At 36.8% G+C, this 20,108-nt stretch overlaps 1 long non-coding RNA gene and 2 pseudogenes across 2 annotated transcripts; 1 reads left to right on the top strand and 2 right to left on the bottom strand.

The window, feature by feature from the left end:
• Window positions 1-2,719: 2,719 nt before the first annotated feature.
• Window positions 2,720-3,585, bottom strand: LOC147482750 (dehydration-responsive element-binding protein 1D pseudogene; annotated as a pseudogene).
• Window positions 3,586-5,527: 1,942 nt separating this feature from the next.
• On the bottom strand, window positions 5,528-6,373 carry LOC147482749 (dehydration-responsive element-binding protein 1B pseudogene; annotated as a pseudogene). The gene has a single exon (XR_015205672.1). The product of XR_015205672.1 is annotated as a dehydration-responsive element-binding protein 1B pseudogene (transcript).
• Window positions 6,374-12,884: 6,511 nt separating this feature from the next.
• On the top strand, window positions 12,885-14,406 carry LOC147482748 (uncharacterized). The gene is made up of 3 exons (XR_015205757.1): window positions 12,885-12,992; window positions 13,133-13,253; window positions 14,307-14,406. It is a non-coding gene; the product is annotated as an uncharacterized LOC147482748 (long non-coding RNA).
• The last annotated feature ends 5,702 nt before the right edge of the window (window positions 14,407-20,108 follow it).

Below are 20,108 nucleotides of genomic sequence, written 5' to 3'. Positions count from 1 at the left end.
AGTTTCATGCTAAAATGCCGATTTTGCTTAAATATTGCCAGTTAAGTGCTGAAACCTGCAAAAGCATGAAAACTACAATTACTTCACTTTATTAAACACATAATTTTGACGTAAACAAAATATTATTAAGGGGTTTATTTATTATATAGTTTTGGGTGCTTATCAACGTGCTTAATGATGTTCAACCAGATCATTTTTTGATTGTTCATTAGTAGCTCCACAACGAATACTTAATGCCCTGGCTACCATGTTTTGCACAAACTCTGTTCATTACTCTGCATCTCAACTTCATGTCGCAATCGTTCATCTAAATGTGGTTTCCACGTTGGAATTTGTTCATAACTCTCATTCTCAACAATCATGTTGTGAAGTATAATACATGTCTTCATTATACGAGATAGAGCTCCTCTATCCCACTGACAAGCAGGCCTGCAAACAATTGCAAATCAAGTCTATAAAACACCAAAACCACATTCCACATCTTTACGAGTTGATTCTTGCGTTTTTGCAAAGTTAATATCCATGGGACTAGCAGGAGATGAGATTGTTTGAATCAATGTAGCCCATGGTCGATATATTCCATCGATCAGCAATGTAGTAGCCCATGTTGTAAGGATATATTAACTTGATAAACACAAGCTGGAGCTATTCCTCTGATTAAATTATCAAATAAATGAGAATTATCTAACACATTAAGATCATTAAACGATTCAGCTATTCCAAAGTAGGCGTGCCAAAACCATAGCTCCTGGTCTACAACCGCTTCCAAAATCACTATCGCTTTTCTAGCATGGCCTAAATAAGTTTCATGCCACCCAGTTAGACAATTTTTCCATACCCAATGCATACAGTCTAAACTACCCAACATACCTGGCCAACCGCGTTCTTCACTTACTGCAAGCAAGAGTGTTACATCTTCTTCCGTTTTGCTTCTCAAGTACTGTTCTTCAAAACAGTTGACAACTGCATTGCAGAAATGATGAAGTGATTCTCGAGCCGTACTCTCATCAAGTTTTATCTAGTGATCCATTGAATCAGCTGGACAGCCATAAGCAAGCATCTGTATTGCATCTGTCATCTTCACCAAACCCGAAACCCCAGGCAAACCAAGAGCATCACAAGAAGGCTTAAAATATGGATCAAAATTAGTTACAACTTCCAATATATGGTGAAAATGTGGTCTTCTCATATGAAACCTACGACAAAACTTACCTGCTTCATAATTTGGTCTAGCAGCAAAATAATCAGCCACCAACTGTTCATGCGCACCAACACGATCGCAGTTAGTGTATTATCTACCATCAACAAATCCATCCCATTCTGGTGCAGATAAAGCGTTGATATATAGCTGGAATCATTGACGTCTATATCACTTTGCATTTGTTGAATGATTGCGGCAATTTCATCATCATCGTCGAAAATCAGTTCACTTACTCTTTCACACCAATTGTGACTATTACTACTAGAACCCATGACAAAATATAAAAAATTTATAACTACAAACTTAAACTGATGAGAGGAGATGAAGAAAGCATATGGATGTTTCACTGTGATATAACGTACAAAATGGAGGGAAATGATGGGCGCCAAAATGAATTGGCGCCAAGGAAATGGACGAGACAAGTTTACCCGATTACAAAAACTTTCAATTGGCATGGGACAAGTTTTGCCGTCCGAAATAGAAACCCACAATTTCAAAAATTTGCGTTGGTACATAAACTGGTTTTAACAATTTCGACCAAGTTAAAATGCTGGTGTATCACAATTTTTTTTAGCAGCGTGTTCATGATGCTGTTAACACTACTAATTTTTTTTGTTTTGTCAAAGTTGGGGTGTCCCAAGAAGGCTTAAAATATGGATCAAAATTAGTTACAACTTCCAATATACAGTGAAAAAGTGGTCTTCTCATATGAAACCTACGACGAAACTTACTTGCTTTATAATTTGGTATAACAGCAAAATAATCAGCCACCAACCGTTCATGCGCACCAACACGATCGCAGTTAGTGTATTCTCTACCATCAACAGATCCACCCCATTTTGGTACAGATAAAGTGTTGATATATAGCTGAAATCATTGACGTCATTACAACTATATCACTTTGCATTTGTTGAACGATTGCGACAATTTCATCATCATCGTCGAAAATCAGTTCACTTACTCTCTCACACCGATTGTGACTATTACTACTAGAACACATGACAAAATATAAAAAATTTATAACTACAAACTTAAATTGATAAGAGGAGATGAAGAAAGATATGGGAGGAGGAGGAGATGAAGAAAGCATATGTATGCTTCACTGTGATATAGCATACAAAATGGAGGGAAATGATGGGCGCCAAAATGAATTGGCGCCAAGGAAATGGACGGGACAAGTTTACCCGTTTACAAAAACTTTCAATTGGCATGGGACAAGTTTTGTTGTCCGAAATATAATAGAAACCCACAATTTTAAAATTTTGCATTGGTACATAAATTGGTTTTAGCAATTTCGTATCGTATTTTTTTTTTAGCAGCGCGTTCATCATGATGCTCTTAACACTACTTTTTTTTTTTTTTTTTTTGGGTTGGCAAAGTTGGGGTGTTACCCCCGCATACAAACCAAATAGGTCAGAACATTAAAACAAAAAAGCACTTATTATTGCACCAATGCCAAATAGGGCCAAAGAATATTACTGATAATTGAAGGCATATATACATATATAGATTACAGAATGCACAAAAGAAATTTATAGAAGAAAGATATTTGTATAGAATTAGCTCAGTTTTCATCATCTGAAGTTTCTAACGCAAAAATGGTACACTAGGTCTACAAGTCTGCAACTAGACAACTAGTTACTCCACAAAGACAAATCCATGTTCCAATCCACGTCATCGCAGTCAAATCTAATATCCATACATGGCGGCGTAAGCAGTAATCCCTCTGCCATGCTGTTCATTAAAATTGGCAAATTGAACATTGCCTCCTCATCCCAAAACGTTCTAGAGTATTCTGGTAGTTTTTGGACACTTCTAATGCGTGGCAACTGGACATATGTGGTAGAATTAGATGACGTCGATGAAGACGGAGATGCTGACGACGAAGTAGATGAGGATGCCGTGGCAGAACCAAATGATTGAGCAGCCTTTAACGCTGCGGATTGTATATCTTTTGCCGAAGAGGACATCGGACGTGGTAGTCTCCATGCAGAATCAGGAAAATTGAGCGGTGCGGACTTCCCTCTTAGCGCCAATGCCGCAACATCATAAGCTCTAGCTGCCATTTCAGGTGTAATAAATGTCCCAAGCCAAATTCTAGACTTCTTATTCGGCTCGCGAACTTCACACACCCATTTAGATCCATTTCTCTGCCTCACTCCTCTGTAAATAGGGTGTCGTGTTTCTTTAAACTTCTTTCGCCCTGCTCTTCTCTTGTGACTTTGAATTGCTGGAACGTGAATCGTTTGTGAGACATATTGTTCGGTTGTAGATGAAGAAGATGAAGTTGGAGAAGAATCATATTGAAAATCCATTGTTTCTTAAGTGTTTGAACTTTGGAGTGTTTAGTGACTTTGTTTGGTGGAGTGATGCTTATAAGAAAGCTGGAAGGTGAATTTATTACTTTAAGAGGAAAGGAAGAGAAGTCAGCCACGAATAGCACACGGCAAAAGGGGGGTGAACACGTGTGAGACACAGACAAAATACATAAAGTGGTTTCTCCATATTTTCACACGTTGATCGATCATTCATTCTGAATATGCCTCTCATGAAGGAACAGGTCTACACGTATCTTTTCTGATAACGGCCCACGTGAAGCTGGATTTGTACGTACATGAAACTGATGAAAGTATGAAACAAACTTTGCGTAATTTGCAATTAGTCCGTTTATGGTTGCTTTTGTGAATGTTGTTCCGGCACTTTGCCACGTCTCCATGGGACTGAGTGACTGACTGCTTCTATTCTCTTCGTCTCAATGGTTTGTTTTTTCTACACATGTCAAGAATTCAAGATTAGAACTTAAAACTCAAAGCATCTTTTTAATAATGACACTAGTTGAATAACTAATGTTAAATTCTTGAAAATTTGATAAAAACTATTTTTAATAAATAGATCAAATAAAAAATAACATAAACAATAGACTGCAATTAATATTGTTTTATTTTATTGAGTTTCGATATTTTTGGTTTCTTAGCACAACAATCTGTTGAGTTCTTTAAGAGATTGTAGAAAGTTATGGACTGCAACATAATGTCAGCTGATTCTAACGAGTTTGTATTTAAGAGAATAGAATTTGTCATTCAGAAAAGACTTGCAGCACAATTTGTTGCACGCTCGTTATAAGTATTTGTAAAACTCGTTATTATTATCAATAAAATTTCTACTTGAGGAAAAAAAAAAAAAAAACATCAAATAGGCTCAAATTTGATGTTTCAAATGTACGTCACAATTTTTTGAAAACCATGCGATTTTTCTATTACCACATGACCTTTCTCACCAAATGTATAGTTTGTGGTGTCCCTCAAAACAAATAAAAAACACTAATAACTAATAGCCACAGGTGTCATTGGTTTTTTCACCAAAGTAATTAACCCGATGATATTCTCATAAGGATTAGGGTTCGCGGACTATTGAATGTGTGATCCAATGGTTTGAAAATCAAAATAAAAAAGGATTGGAGAGAAGATGAGAAGATGTTGTATTTCTAGACCATTAGATCACACATCCAACGGGTGAGGACCTCGTCCCTATGAGGACATTCTCGGGATAGACAACTTCTATTTTTTTTCCTTGTGGTCTTCCCTCCAAGACACATCGTTCGTTGTTTGTTTGGTTTGGTGTTTATTTGATCTAAATATTTAGTGTTTTTGAGGTCTCACCATTAAAAATGCTCTTAGAAATGCATCTTCAGCGGACTAATCCTAAATGTAATCGAGCCCAAATATTTTTATTGGCCCAAACCAATGGTGGACTTAAAAGCTATACGTACTTGGGGTCGGCCAAACCATATGGTTGGGTCCGAAACTCAAAATGTTTATTTTCCTAATGAGGCCTTCTCAAATTGTGGGTACGCTGATCTGAAAACCTATAAGAGTCTCATCCGTTTTACAAATTAAAATCTAGGTAAAAGCGTTCCTTTAAAATGTTGATTTTGCTTAAACAAAAAAAATAGAGATCATTGAGATTTTACATTCTGTTTTGCCCTTTTCGAGTGGAGTGGGTAAAAAGATTATTAATTATGGAGTTAATTACTTACTTTGAATTTCTCTTAAAAGGACCGTGACTTGCATTTCGAAGGGAAAACCATGCTACTGACCTCCTCTGCTTATTCTTTTTAACGTGAAAAACTAGTTTGCATTAACTGTTAAACCTTTATGCATTGATGTATTTTTGTCTGAAGTTTCTATAGAGTTTCAACTTTCAAGAAAAATTTTAAACCATTTTCATTGAAGTATTTTTGTATCTCTCAATTGCTTCCCATAAGGTGTACTAATTTATAATCTTGAAATTTTTTAAATAAACAATGGTAAGAGAGATGAGCAGAGATTTTCTACCAAAGGCCGCCTTTTTAATTCAAAGAATAAAGAATACAGTTAGTCAGTGACACTAAATTTGCATTCTATCAAAAAAATGAACCCACCCCCCCTTGCCAAAAAAAAAATGAACCCCCAAAAATATGGTTCATCATTACAACACACTCAATCACTCCATAAAGATAAGTCCATGTTACAATCAGCACAATCCCAATCAAAGTTTTGATGCATACTTGGCGGCGCAACGAGCAACCCTTCTGCCATGCTGTCAAGTAGACTTGGCATATTGAACATTGCCTCCTCGTCCCAAAATATTCTGGAATACTCTGGAACTTTCTCTAAATTTCCAACACTCGGCAATTGAACAGTTTTGGATTTAGATGCTGATGGCGAGGACGACGACGATGTCGCAGGAGCAAATGCTTGCGCAGCTTCAAAAGCTGTGGATTGTATATCTTTAGCCGAAGACGAGTTCGGGCGAGGTAGTAACCAAGCTGAATCAGGGAAATTAAGCGGCGCATTCTTCCCTCTAAGGGCCAATGCAGCGACATCATAAGCTCTAGCAGCCATTTCAGGTGTTGAAAATGTTCCAAGCCATATTCTCGACTTCTTATTCGGCTCGCGAACTTCACACACCCATTTAGAACCATTTCTCTGTCTAACTCCTCTGTATATCGGGTGTCGAGTTTCTTTGAACTTCTTTCGCCCCGCTTTTCTCTTGTGAGTTTGAGTTACTGCAACGTGAGCATGCGATGCAAAGAGTTCATTTGAAGAAGAAGAAGTAGGTGAAGAAGACTCGTAGTGGAAATCCATTGCTTCAGTTAGAAGTGTTTGAGTGAGTTTGTTTGAGAAGTGGAAACGAGGAATCTTATAAAGAAAGATTGACCGCGAAGCATACAAGGAGTGAGACACGGGGGAAGTTAAACACGTGTGAGACACTTATAAGATTGCCGGTAAGTTTTAAACACGTTGATCGTGTGTGAAATCATCCGTACTGATGCCTAGGACGTATGACGGCCCAAAGAGGCGGCCCAATTAGAGGTGTGGAATTTTTAAATTGCCATTAAAATATAATTCAAAACTTATTTAAGTGTTAAAATTCTAATATATGGAAATGTTTCTTCCCCCCATAGGCCCATTTTTGGGGATTTGAGGTTTCTATTCCACGTTTAAAAAGTTCAAACAGGTTAATTTTTGAAATATATTATGAATTCCAGTAAACACACCCTGCGAACTGGGGTTCTTCCCGCATTTATTCTCACAAATTAGGCTAATGGGGTGGGTTCCAGCCCAGGCTCAATCTGAATTGAAGGGTCAACCTGAATCCTGTCCAACTCAGAGCAAGTGGGAGAGAAATACTCGAAACCTAGGCAAAGTGAATTTATAATTTGATAAGTTCAAATTGTCCAGATTTCAATTGAGATTATCACTACTTAAACTTCAAAAAATATAAATAAATAGATAAATAACAATAATAATCAAACACTTGATCATAATAACTCCAACTCTCCAAAAAGATTGTGTTAGAATTATAGAGGGTAGAAAAAGGTTAGTTAGTGTTACCTCACTAGATATGAGTCAATTAGGATTTTTCCCTACTAGATGGCCAACTAGAGTCTCTCCTTTCCCAAACATACAAAAAAAAAAACACAATCAATTCATATTTGATTTTGTTTTTGTGTGTATTTGGAGAAAAGACTCTAATTTCTCCATCTAGTGGAGAAAAATCCTAATTGGCTCATATAATAGGAGATAATACTAGTTAACCCATGTATATTGAAAAGAAATAAGATAGTGATTGTTAAGGCATCTAGAGACATAGTCCTTAAGAGAAAGATTTTGCCCTCTCTAATGGTGCAAAAGACTTATTAGGCGTCATTGATTCAATGACAACATTAGTCTAAAGTGTATTTCAATAGCATACTCTCTAAAAAAACACATATAACTCTCTTTGGGTGGCTAATGATTATAGAGAAAAAGGTTTTAAGTCTCAAAAAAGTGTTTTTTAACACACACACATATATCTATATATATATATATGTATGCAAAAGTCAGTTTTGATTTCTAAAAAAGAAATATAAACCACTAGTTTTGGGAGACTAAAGACAGTTTCCAAATATAAATAAGAAACTCCCAAAACGTGTTTAGCCAGCAAAAAGTAGTTTAAGAAATTTGGCGAAACACCCACAACTAATAGCCCAAGCCTCTGTGGCCTTTGAATGGGTTCTTTCTCCAAGCACAAAGACATTTGTACTCCAAGAGTACGTACACCTTTAGACAATATAAAATTCTAAATATACACAATAATGAGTTGATATTTACTAGCTAATGTGGGGCTATGCTTAAGACACAAAGAATGAAACAACACGACAGTCCATCTTCTCAAACAGCTCACAAATAATTTGAAATGCAAATCAAAGAGATTACAACATATTCGTTAATGAAAACCCAAAAACATTGCACTTAGTTACTGTTTTCTAATTTATAAAAATTGAAACCACGAGCGAAATTTTCTCAAAGCGAGAACTTCCTATTCTCTACCTAGAGCAAAACACGAGCCAGATTTTTAGGGCGGGCCCGAAAGTAACCCGCGGTTTTGGACGACAATGGGTTCACAGCTCACAAATAATTTGAAATGCAAATCAAAGAGATTACACATATTCGTTAATGAAAACCCAAAACATTGCACTTAGTTACTGTTTTCTAATTTATAAAAAATTCGGTTGGCCGGGTTACGCAAGTTGCATTACCATTTTTAGAGCATTTCCAATGCAAGTAGCTTTTTTTCACCTCCACGTAGGACTATTTTCCCTCATTGCTATTTTTGTGGTGAAAAATAAGAAAATGTTGCCCAATGCAGATGTGACTTTAAACCTCGAACGAAATGTTTGATTCCATCTAAATGTAAAAATAAAATAAAAAATCGAAAAAACGGCCGGACGGAATGAAATATCCCATCTGAAAGAAAAACAAACCAAAAAAAAAGTTGAAAAAACACGCGAGACGGAATGAAATATTCCGTCTGAAAAAAAACCGTAAAAAAAAAAAAACACGAGACAGAATAAAACATTTCGTCCGAAGCTCACAACTCAGTGAAAATCTCAGTATCAGTGCTATCCTCGTTGTGACTTAGTTACAAATCACCGACTTTGTCACCCTTGCATTGGGTAAGAGTTTTTTGGTATTCAAAGGTAAAAACTCTCAATTTCCCCTCATAGTGACTTGCATTGGGAATGCTTTTAAGATAGATTTTTATTTTTGGTTTTTTAGTTCTTTGCTTGTTTTCTAAGGCTGTAGTTCTATCAAGAATTCAAGATGGTATACTAGTATAGTTGTATATTGTTTTGGGTTAACGAGTATTACCCCCCTACTAGATGAGCCAATTAGGATCCCTCCCCCTCTCCCCCCGAAATTAGGGTAAAAAAAAAAAAAAATCAAATTGGGTTGACCGTGTTTGGTTTTTTTTGTATGTATTTAGGGGGACCCTAATTTCATTCTAGTGGAGGAAAATCCTAATTGGCTCATCTAGTGTTGGAGGGGGGGGGGAGGTAATACTCGTTAACCCTATTGTGTTTTTGGGCATGTTACCATTCAAGTTCTAAGGCTGGATGCCGGTATTTGTTGTAGGCTAGCTAGACTTAACCTTAAGTCCTCAGTTCAATTGCATGGGGTATGTATTGGGCCTTATGTCCATAGTATATAGCCCAAGGGTGGGATATATATCGGCCATTTGTTTTTTTGTTTTGTTTTTTTTGTTTTTTTTAGATATATCGGCCATTTGTGGGGGCTTGAGGAGTGTGCTATAATTTTAACCGATCCACAGTTGTCATAACTATTGACATGCAACTCTACAAGCTAGCTAAGAGCATCTTTAGGTGAGACGCTATCCTAACATCAAACACTAAATTTTCAATAATTTGGTGTATTTTCATCTTCAGGAGAGTCACATGTTGATGAAAACACCAAAGCAAACAACAAATCGGCTAAAATTTGGTGTTTGCATTGGTGTTGTATCAAATTTGGTGTTTTTTGAACACCGCATGGGCTTGGGCTAGAGTGTGGGCTTCAATCACGCAGTTTTGTGAAAACCGCGCAAGAGATTTGGAAAGAGAAAAAAGAAGAAAGTTGATGAGCAACACATCGCGCGGTTTCTAAAAAACCGCGTGGGCTTGAGCTTCTAAGATGGGCTTCTGTGGCGCGATTTTGTGAAAGCTACGTGGGCTATACGGTGTGGTTTATCCAAAACCACGTCATTTGATGTCAACTATTTGATATCGCTCCTGAAATTGGTCAGTGTTCTTTTGGTTTGGTATTTGGTTTGGTTCAAATATTTTGTGTTTTCTTGGTTTCTTTCCTAAAGATGCTCTAAGTGTCATAACTCATAACGATTGATTTGCAAGTTGGTCTCACTAAACTTATAATTTTTAAAATGTTCTCAAACATTTCCAGTATAATGGCTCTTCCTGTTTCTTAGCGATTCCCCGAAATGGTTGGACAAAGGTTAATACCCACGGTTCTATTGGTAAACCTGGTCCTAGTGCTGCTGGTTGTTTATTTTTAGGCGACGATGGTGCTTTATGTGCTGCAATAGTTCCTATTCCTTTTACAACATCTTTAGTAGCTGAAGCAATGACAATTCGTATATATGGCCCTCCATCTTGCTTCACACCTTGATATTGGTCCGTTGCTGATTGAATCAGACTCAAAGGTTCTTGTTAATCTTATTAATAATCATCAGTATCCAAGTTCCATGTGACATATCGGGGATTATGGAGGACATTATGGACCTTGATTGGTTCTTGTTAATCTAAACACCTTTAAAAAAGCTTACCCGAGTTAGCCGATGTAGCTTGAGCCGCCAGCACATAGAGGCGTGGGCGAGCTAGCTGTGCATCGCGGTTTTTCTCCTCACCCCATTCGCCATCTGTCATTTTTAGCTGTCTAACTCTATCCGGCGTCCGTCCGGGTTTTTCCTCCAAACACCATTCAACACCTACGTTCTCCTAGCTGCTCAATTCCGAGCCATCATCCTCAGCTTCCACCGCCTGCTTCACCCAATCAAAACAAGACTCTGTCAAACAAATTTGTTCTTATCAAATGAAATCAATTCAATCAGTAGTTTTTGTCTTCTCAACAGAAAAAATAAACCCCCCAATCATTTGCTTAACATCTTTTTCCCATCCTACCAATTTCTCCTTTTTGAATCACTGAGAAGAAGAAAAAGAAAAAAAAAGCAATTAATAAGAGGTAAGAAGACTATTTTTTTAATTACTTTTTCTTATTTGATTGATTCTTTCCTGTTTGTCAATTGGGAATGTCATTTTTTTTCCTGGATTTTTTTTTTAATTGAGTGGGGTTGGAAAATTGGATCAAACCAATGTTTTGCTTTTGTTAGCTAACTTGATGAATTTGGCAAAGAAACTGAACAACTTTACCGCCATGCCGGTCTAATTGTCCTGACATGCATCATCAACCAACAGTCAAGCATCAGAAATCATAATATTCTTTAGACCATATACTTGACATCCAACTCATTTCCTCCTCAGCAGTCAATCTATATGGTGGTTGAATGGCCGCCATAAATCATGGTGTTGTTGTACAATTTTTGCACTGTCGAAACTGTTAGCAAGTAGGACTAGAATCAATCTCATGTATATTATGTCCACTGTTGGGACTGTTTCAATGTAATCGGGTGCCTAGAAGTGCTAACCAAACAACATACCAGATTGCATATTTTGGACATTCTCTCCCCAGGTTTGTGGAATGGCTAGATATACTTCTACCATGGCTTATGGATATAGTTGAGAATGAGAGATTGAATGGAACCTTTTGACTTGTACATGTCCTTATCTAAATCTAAATCTAAACACCTTTAAAGAGGCGCACCCAGCTGCCAAGTGAACTTTAGCCGCCATCACATAGAGGCATGGACGAGCTAGCCGTGCATGGCGCTTTTATCCTAACCTGATTCACCATCTGTCGTTTTTAGCCTGGTAAGCCGATCGGCTGTCCGTCTGGGCTTTTGATCTAATCACAATGCAACTCCTGCCTCAACTCCAAGCTGTCATTTGCAACTTCCACCGCTTTCTTCACCTTATCCACACAATTCATCCTTAGTTGGGGTTTTTGCTCAACAGATCCAAAAACAAAAAAAACCTTCTAGATCCACAAAATTCGTCCTTAGTTGGCTTTTCGTCTCAATAGATCCAAACAAACAAACCCCAAAGAAGCAAAACAGAAATTAACAACAGCTACCGGTAATTGCTTATTCTTTTGTTCTTCTTTGTTTCATTATGTCGATGTTTGTGAATTGGCATGGTATCTTTTTTCAAAGACCCAAATTGTTTTTGTGCGTTTTTTTTAAATGGGGCGAAAATTGGCAAAAATCAATATTCTTATTTTGAACTACTGTTCTGATTTTGTTATCTAATCACAATCGATTCCGGAATGTTACCAAAGGAATTTGGAATTGCTCCTAACTATTATTTAACTATTATTATAGCTGCTGCTATAATAATAGAAGATGAAAATCAAGGGGAAGAAGAAGTAGCAATACCATAACCATAACCACAAGAAGAAGAACAGAAAGTTGAAACTGAAGAAGATGTTTTGGTTAATAAAGCTCAAGAGTTTATGACCAAGATTATTTCTTCTCAACTCAACCCTAGCCCTAAACTTATTCATGCATTCACTTCTATGCTCGAGACTGAAGAATCGAGGTAGTTTTCATTTTTCTCTATTTCTATTTTATTGTTTGGTATCTGCTTTTCTTTAATTTAACATAATTGAAATATTAGTGCCATAGTATTAATATGATTAGGTTTGAATTCTTGAGATAGGATTGTTGTTATTAGTATGCATTGTAAGATTAAGTTTTGAGAATGCCCATTTTTGGTTAGCAGCATTTAGTGATATATGTTATTCTCTGTTATTTATATTTACTGTTAGTAGTTTGTCAAATTAACTCCTATGCATTTCGCCTGCTTCAAAGTATGCCCATGACTTACCCAGCAACACTTTTGCAAGGCGGGAAAGGTGTTTAAAACTAAAAGCAACTTCAAAATATAAAAATCTTAAGAGAAGAAAATATAAAAAAAAAAAACAAACTGCAAGAAATTTAGTTTCTGAGATGTAGACATTTAGTGTATGTTACCTTAAAGCAGACATTAGTTTCCCTCTATTGTGAGTTGAGATTCTTCTAACTAATCTTAAACCAATGTTAATTGTTAATACATGGTCACTTGACATGATTAGTCTGCTCTAAAAACGTGGTGTGACTCTTTATATCAATTATCTGTACAAGGTTTTTCAACATACCCCATTTCCTGTTGATGAGTACTCCTCCTTATATCGAATTCCACTCATACCAAATTAAGCGTTTGATTTGGATGCCAATGTGGAAAACAAGATTTAAAAGGGAGTGACATGAGGAGATGTGCAGCCAAGGAAATTAGACATGAGGAATTAGGCATGAGAAGGTAAAGTATACTTTCTGCATTAATCTTTTTTTTTTCCTGGGATAGTCATTTTGTCCTAATATGAAGAAAACTGGTTTTGTATTCGAAGCAATTAGCATTTGCAATTTACTGCAAATATATAACACTTGACAATATTGCAGGTTCCTTTGGATCGTCTCTGTGGCGCTTCAAAGTTTTCGTTCTTCTACTTGGACTGTAGAATAATCTTCCAAGTATGTACATGTTGATCCAAATCTTCTCCCTTAAGGACCTTGGACGGAGGTAACAAATTTTTCTAAAGTTAAGTTTATAACAATTCTTCACTCATAATTGATAATCACTTGACAGTATTATATTAGATAGTGAGTGTTGTGGCATTATATTACCCAGCCAACAACGAAGGCAATTGAAGTTGCTAAAGATCAAGGAACTATATTTTTAAGAATGAAACCCCGTTAGTCTGTGTACTTTATTTGTGCTAGGGAAAAATCAATAGTGTATACATTGTGTAGTGACACAATTTGAATATCGTATGTATGAGAATATTAAGTCTTAACGTAGAATTTGTTGTCTAAATGATGAGGAGTGGACGGCTAGAAGGCTAATGGAATTTTGCACGAGCAATGGAACTTCATTAAGGGTATTTTGGGCTGACGGCACGTATGTGTACCTATTTACAACTGGTTGATATGCTATCCAATGGATATATGTGTTTCTTTGATCTATTTGATATGTTTTTCAATGTTGAATTATGTTAATTACATTGCTCCAATATTGTAGAAGAGTGGTCGTTAAATATTAGGGAACTCTCAATATCAATTTCATTGACAAAAGAGACTTACATATTTTTTTTTTTTTTTTTTTTTTTTTTTTTTTTTTTTTTTTTTTTAATAATAATAATAATTATTTTATGTTTTATTATTATTTATATTTTTTTTGCGTCTATATAATGTGGTATTGGTCGCTTTATGAAGCTATGAGTGCATAAGAGATATTCTACGTACAACCACCACTATCACCTTTTAAGTGATGTTGTACTTCTTTTTAACATTATAGAAAAGATCTTGGTGTGGAAGAAGAGTAAGTTTTTCTTTGGTCGCCTATTTATTTTCACTATTTATTTCGAGTATGTCTACTATTATCACAAATATCGTATACCCATAAGTTATGCTCTAAGGACATCGATACCAATGAGAGAAGGTGAGTGAGAAATTAAGGAACCCTACCCTACTTTTATTCTTCAATGTAATAACTATAGCACATGTTCTATCTGTGTACCTTTACTTTATTGTAAATCATTGTAAAAAGAATCATCTATGTTTTGTTTTATTGTAGGTTTTTCCAAAGATACTTGGTCAAAAAGAAAGTGGCACATATCACTGCAGACACGATCTCTTTAAGTAACCGAGTTGTTGTATTACTTGCTGATGATGATAGTAAGTCTTTATCATCCTCAACCACCCCTTTGTGCTTGCTTGGTATGTTAACAATGAATTGAAATAATACGAGTACTAACAAATATTCCGTTATTTGTTTTTATGTGTACCCATCATCTTCATTGGACTTTCTATGAAATGTGAGTTAAAATATACACTAATCAACAACAATATTACATGATATATGTATTATGTCAAGACCATATGATATGTGTCTTCCTTGAAGCTTGAGGTCGTTGGTACAATTTCAAAATTTGATATGCAGTTGGTAATCATATCTAAATTTGGTGAGCTGGGCACCATTGTATATGAGAAGTACTTAAAGCTTATAGTGAATATAGTTTAATCTTGCTTAATAGGCCAGTAAGGGTGGGTTATGCTTTTGACTATGTATTGTTTTTCTTTGCTAATTGTTACTCTATATTCGGAATATGTGACTCATCAAATTATTACCGAACTTAGGTTAGTGGTGTTCATGCTTATGAAATTGAGTATTTTCTTAGATTGCAGATGGTATAAAGTATGGTAGGAATTAATTCACTGACAATAATGCTTACTGTCTGGGATAAATATTGAATAGAGATTACAATGGGTGTGGAAGGTAGAGGAATGGAGAATTGCGCTTATATATTGTAGGCATCTTTTGCTTCATGCTTTTTTCCAGGAATCAAAGATTCTTTGTCAAATGTTGAACTATTATTAAAACTCTGTACTAACTATAACTAGATGGTGATAAGTAGGATGAATATGTAGTGCCCCAATAGTGTTTGGTAGAGTGTTTATATGCTTTTTCCAGAATGGCCAGAATGTTTGGTGAAACGTTGGACTATTATAAAAACTCTTGACTATGTATTGAACGAATGTTTACAAGTAGGATGACTATATACTAATGTAATGGTGTTGAGTAGGAATTGGGCAGATTGTGACTACAGATCATCTTGAAGAACTAATTCAAGTTGGGATTAATTCATCATTTAATGGAAGTGAAGCAATTCAGAAGTTTCCGTATGTGATCTTCTGTGCTCCACCGTCGCGAAGTGCATACTATCCAGGTGATGTTAGGTATTGTTTAGAACCAACTGTGTAATGGTTAGATATTACTCTTTTTATGCTATTTGTTTAGCTTCATTGTTAGCATTAAGAGAAACCAACAAGTGGTAAAAGTAGTGTGAACCTAGTGACACACACTAGCAATCTAGCATAAGATCTCAGTTGCTCATCACACTGAGATTTTTAGCCGATAAGAAAAATAAATTCTAATAGAAGCGCCTAAAGTGATAGGGTTGCAGCTTATAAGGAAGGTTTAACAAGTCAAAAAATTTCCTTTTGACAAAACTGTTTTATTCATTTGCATAATGTTTAATTCAAAAGGATCACTTTACAACCTTAAATGCCCTGATCAAGAACAAGAATATGCATTAGATAGATAATGATATCAAGAAAGCAAATTAATAAAATAGTATAATAATTAGTTTATAATTCCTTTCTCCTTAATTTTTTGTTTTTGTGTGGTACCCCAAATAATTTTGAGCCACCCCTAATCACAAGCATGGAAAAAAAAAATTGTACACAAAATGTCGCCCCATTATATGCACAACAAACTCTGCCATTCTCTCTCTAGAAAACACTTAGCAACACCAAAAAAACTCCTTGGGCTTTTTTTAGTAACTTTCTAAAGCCCTTCTTCAGCTTATCCTTTCGAAACTATTAAACCTTCCTTTTTTGGCAAAAAAGAGAGGGAAACCTCAAGCAGCTTCTCATCTACGTGAAACCCCCCTCCTTATGGCGTCAACAAGCAACCACCCCTCCTCCTTCAAATACCACAAATAGAACTACTGGAGCTCGAGCCAACTCTTGGAGTGCACTCTTTAGTAGATCTGGAGCTCAGCAGACAACTGTAGCTTTCAAAGAGTTCACTCCTGTTATAGTTGATGGAGTAGCATTTTTCCAACAAGAACTTATAGATCAAGGGATACAACAATGGGATGAATACTTGGTGGGTTACTTCCTAGATACTAGGCTCTCTTTCCTTAAGGTGAAGGAATGTGTTGGAAAAGAAGTGGAAGTTAAAAGGCTCCTTTGAGATTACTAATGATAAAGAGTTGTTCTACATGAGTTTTACCTCATCGGAAGACAGACAAATGGTGTTGGAAGAGGGGCCGGTCTTCATGGCAGGGAAAGTGTTTGTTATAAAGCCTTGAACTGTGGAAGTTGACAGTTATAGAAACAAGGTGGCATCAGCGCTAGTTTGGGCCAAGTTGATGGATGTCCCAAAGGAGATGTGGACATTTGAAGGCCTGTCCTACCTTACGAGTTTGGTAGGTGGTAAACCATTGTTCATGGACGAGGCTACAACAAAACGGAAAAGACTATCCTTTGCAAGGTTTTGTTTTGAATTCCCTGTCAATCATGAATACAAAGAAACCATCAAAGTTAAAGCCGAAAACAGGGAGGTAGTCATCCCACTTGAATACCCATGGAAACCTATATCTTGTACTAAATGTAATAGATTTGGGAATACTACTGAACAGTGTAGGGGGAAAACCACAAGAGTTTGGACAAGAAGAACAACACAACAGAATGGAGATGCACAAATAGATGAGGACGTTCAAGATGGGAGGAACACTGAAAGGCAGCATGAAGGGGAAACTATAAATGTTCGAGAAGTAAATAGTCAAGCTTTTGAACCAGTTTCAGAAGAGGATAACTTGACTGATGAGCAAGCTATGATTATCAGAGAAGAGAGCACAGCAGAATGCAATGCTACAGCTGAGGACACCCAACTGTTAACATGGTATCCATCAAGCGAACATGAGTTAAAAAACTCCAGGAGTGTCACTCTGATAACTCCTGGCAGAGTAGACGACATGGATGAGGAAACAGAAACTGTCCTTGGTCCTTCTCTAGTGGAGGTACAAAGTCCAATCCAACGGGTCAAGCCACCTCATCCAGACTCAGAACTGTTTATGGCAGAAAGAAATCTCTTTGAGGAATTAGCTGAATTGGATGATGACGATTTATCGGATGCAGAACCAGAGCTCTTTGGAGGTAACATCCCTATTCCTGTGCTCAGCTCCATCCTAATTAATGTGAGATTGAATGTAGGGATCTCTTCAATTCAGACGAGAGCCCAGAAGAAGCAAAGCAATCCAGCGACTCATTTTGGAAAAAGAGGCAGGGGTAGACCTAAAGGAAGTGGAAAGAGGAGAAATCACTATTAATCAATTCCATTGTTAAAAATCTGCAGTTGGAATGTAAGGGGATTGAACGGCATCACAAAAGCAAAACAGATGAATAGGTTTATCTCAGAGAATAAAATAAGTTGTATGGGGTTTCTAGAAACTAAGGTTAGAAGGGAGAAATATAGTAGTGTTGTAGATATGATTTGTCTGTCATGGGTAGTAGAGCACAACTACTCAAGTAATGAAAATGGCAGAATTTGCAGTATGGATTATTCTTCTGGATGTAAATAAAGAGGTGGAAGGAAGTCAGTTTATTCACTACAAAGTCAATCTTTTGCAGTATGGATTATTCTTCTATATTACTATGATATATGCTAGTAATAATAGTCATGAAAGAAATACCCTTTGGGAGGAGTTGAAGACTCTAAGTGCTAGTTTGCAAGGCCCATGGTGTGTAATGGGAGACTTCAACAATGTGTTATACTCGCACAAAAGGATAGGTGACAGAGCTGTGCACCCTAGGGAAACCCTCCCTTTTGCAAGTTGTTTGAATGTTGCTGGTTTGTTTGATCACTCTGCCTCAGGATGCTTCTATACTTGGAACAGTGGAGGGGATGGAGTAAGAAAATGGTCAAAAATTGATAGATGCCTTGTAAACTCTTCTTGGTCCTCTATTAAGTTGGCTACAAAGGTGGAATTTTTAAACCAAATAACCTCGGATCATTCTCCTATAGTTATGTCTTTCCTTACTACCTTTCGAAGTCACCCCCCGTTTAGATTTTGTAACTTTTGGATGCTTTATCAAGATTTTGATGCCACTTTGAAACTGAATTGGGATATAGCTAATCATGGTAGTCCAACCTACATGCTAGCCAGGAAATTAAAAAGTTTAAAAGGGGTGTTGAAAGGATGGGCAAGGGCTTTCTGTCATGATATCCAGAGATTAGTAAAAGACACAAAAGCAGACCTGGAAGATATTCAAGAAAGATTGCAATTGAATCCTCTGGATTGTTACCTCAGCGAGCAAGAGTTCCTGATCCAAGGGAAGCTGTGTGATTTGTTAAAACTAGAGGAGGCTGAAATGTTACAAAAAACAGATATAGACTAGATGTGTTATGGGGACCAGTGCAGTGAGTATTTCTTTAATGCTTTGAAGGAGAATAAGACAAGGAAGTTTGTATGGGAGGTCATAGATGTTCAAGGGACCAGAATAGAAGGGAAAGAACTAGTAGCAAAAGCTTTCTTGAATTTCTATACAGACTTGCTAGGGGTAACTTCAAGTGCGGAATGTGACACGGAGTTTCTAAATAGGCTGAATGTTGCGGAGGTAAGCTATGTCACTAGTCAGTTCTTAGAAACTCCAATCGGTGAAGATGAGATAAAAGAACCACTATTTTGTATGGAGGACAATAAAACACCAGGTCTGGATGGGTTAAATGCTGCTTTCTTCAAAAGAAGTTGGGCTACTATGGGAGATGATTTCATAAGAGCTATCAAGTTCATTTTTTCTCATAAGCAGTTGACAGGAGGTATAAATTCTACCTTGCTTTGTCTCATTCCTAAACTGAAAAATGCTTCTCATGTTAGTTCCTTTAGATCCATAGCCTGTTGCAATACCATATATAAATGTGTGTCAAAGGTACTAACAAATAGGATTAAGACATGCATCACTTCTTTGATATCTAGCTCTTAATCGGCATTTGTTCCTGGGAGGTCTATCCAGGACAACCTGCTCCTTGCACATGAACTACTCAGAGGTTACACAAGGAATAAGGGGCAAAAAAGATGTGCGATCAAACTTGATATAAAGAAAGCCTTTGATACTGTCTCCTGGCAGGCTCTCAAAGCCATTCTACACAAGTTCAAATTTCCTCCAATCTTCATTGAATGGTTGTATATGTGTTATGCATCCCCCACCTTCTCAGTAATGGCCAATGGATCACCAGAGGGTTACTTCCAAGGGAAAAGAGGGCTTCAACAAGGCGGCCCTCTGTCACCTTATCTTTTTGTGCTCATTATGGAAGTGTTGAGTGCTTTTCTTCAACAAGGGATTCAATCAAAGTCAATCCAATGTCATTCAAAGTGCAAGAAACTGGCTATCTCTCATCTTTGCTTTGCCGATGATGTCATTCTCTTCTGCAAAGGAAATATTGAATCTTTACTTGCAATAAAAGACATCCTCTCTTCCTTCTCGCAAGCTATAGGGCTACAGCTGAATAATGAAAAGACCACTCTATTAACAGGATGCATGTCTGAAGAAGGATTAGCTTTAGCAGCAGAGATGAACATCTCGCTTGTCACTCCTCCAGTCGTATACCTTGGTTTGCCTCTTACTGCAACGAGACTGGGTATTAGAGACTGCCTCCCTCTCATTGAAAAGATAACAAGACGTATCTCAGATTGGAAGAATAAAGACTTGAATAGAGTAGGAAGAGTACAACTAGTCAAATCAGTCCTATCATCTTTTCAAACTTATTGGGCCAAAGACCTTTGTTTTGCCAAAAACTGTCTTGGACAAG

Source organism: Coptis chinensis, chromosome 8, assembly GCF_015680905.1.
Source record: "Coptis chinensis isolate HL-2020 chromosome 8, ASM1568090v1, whole genome shotgun sequence".
NCBI classification, from domain to species: domain Eukaryota; kingdom Viridiplantae; phylum Streptophyta; class Magnoliopsida; order Ranunculales; family Ranunculaceae; genus Coptis; species Coptis chinensis.
Note: the sequence above shows the minus strand (reverse complement) of the source record. Positions and strands in the feature narration are given on the sequence as shown.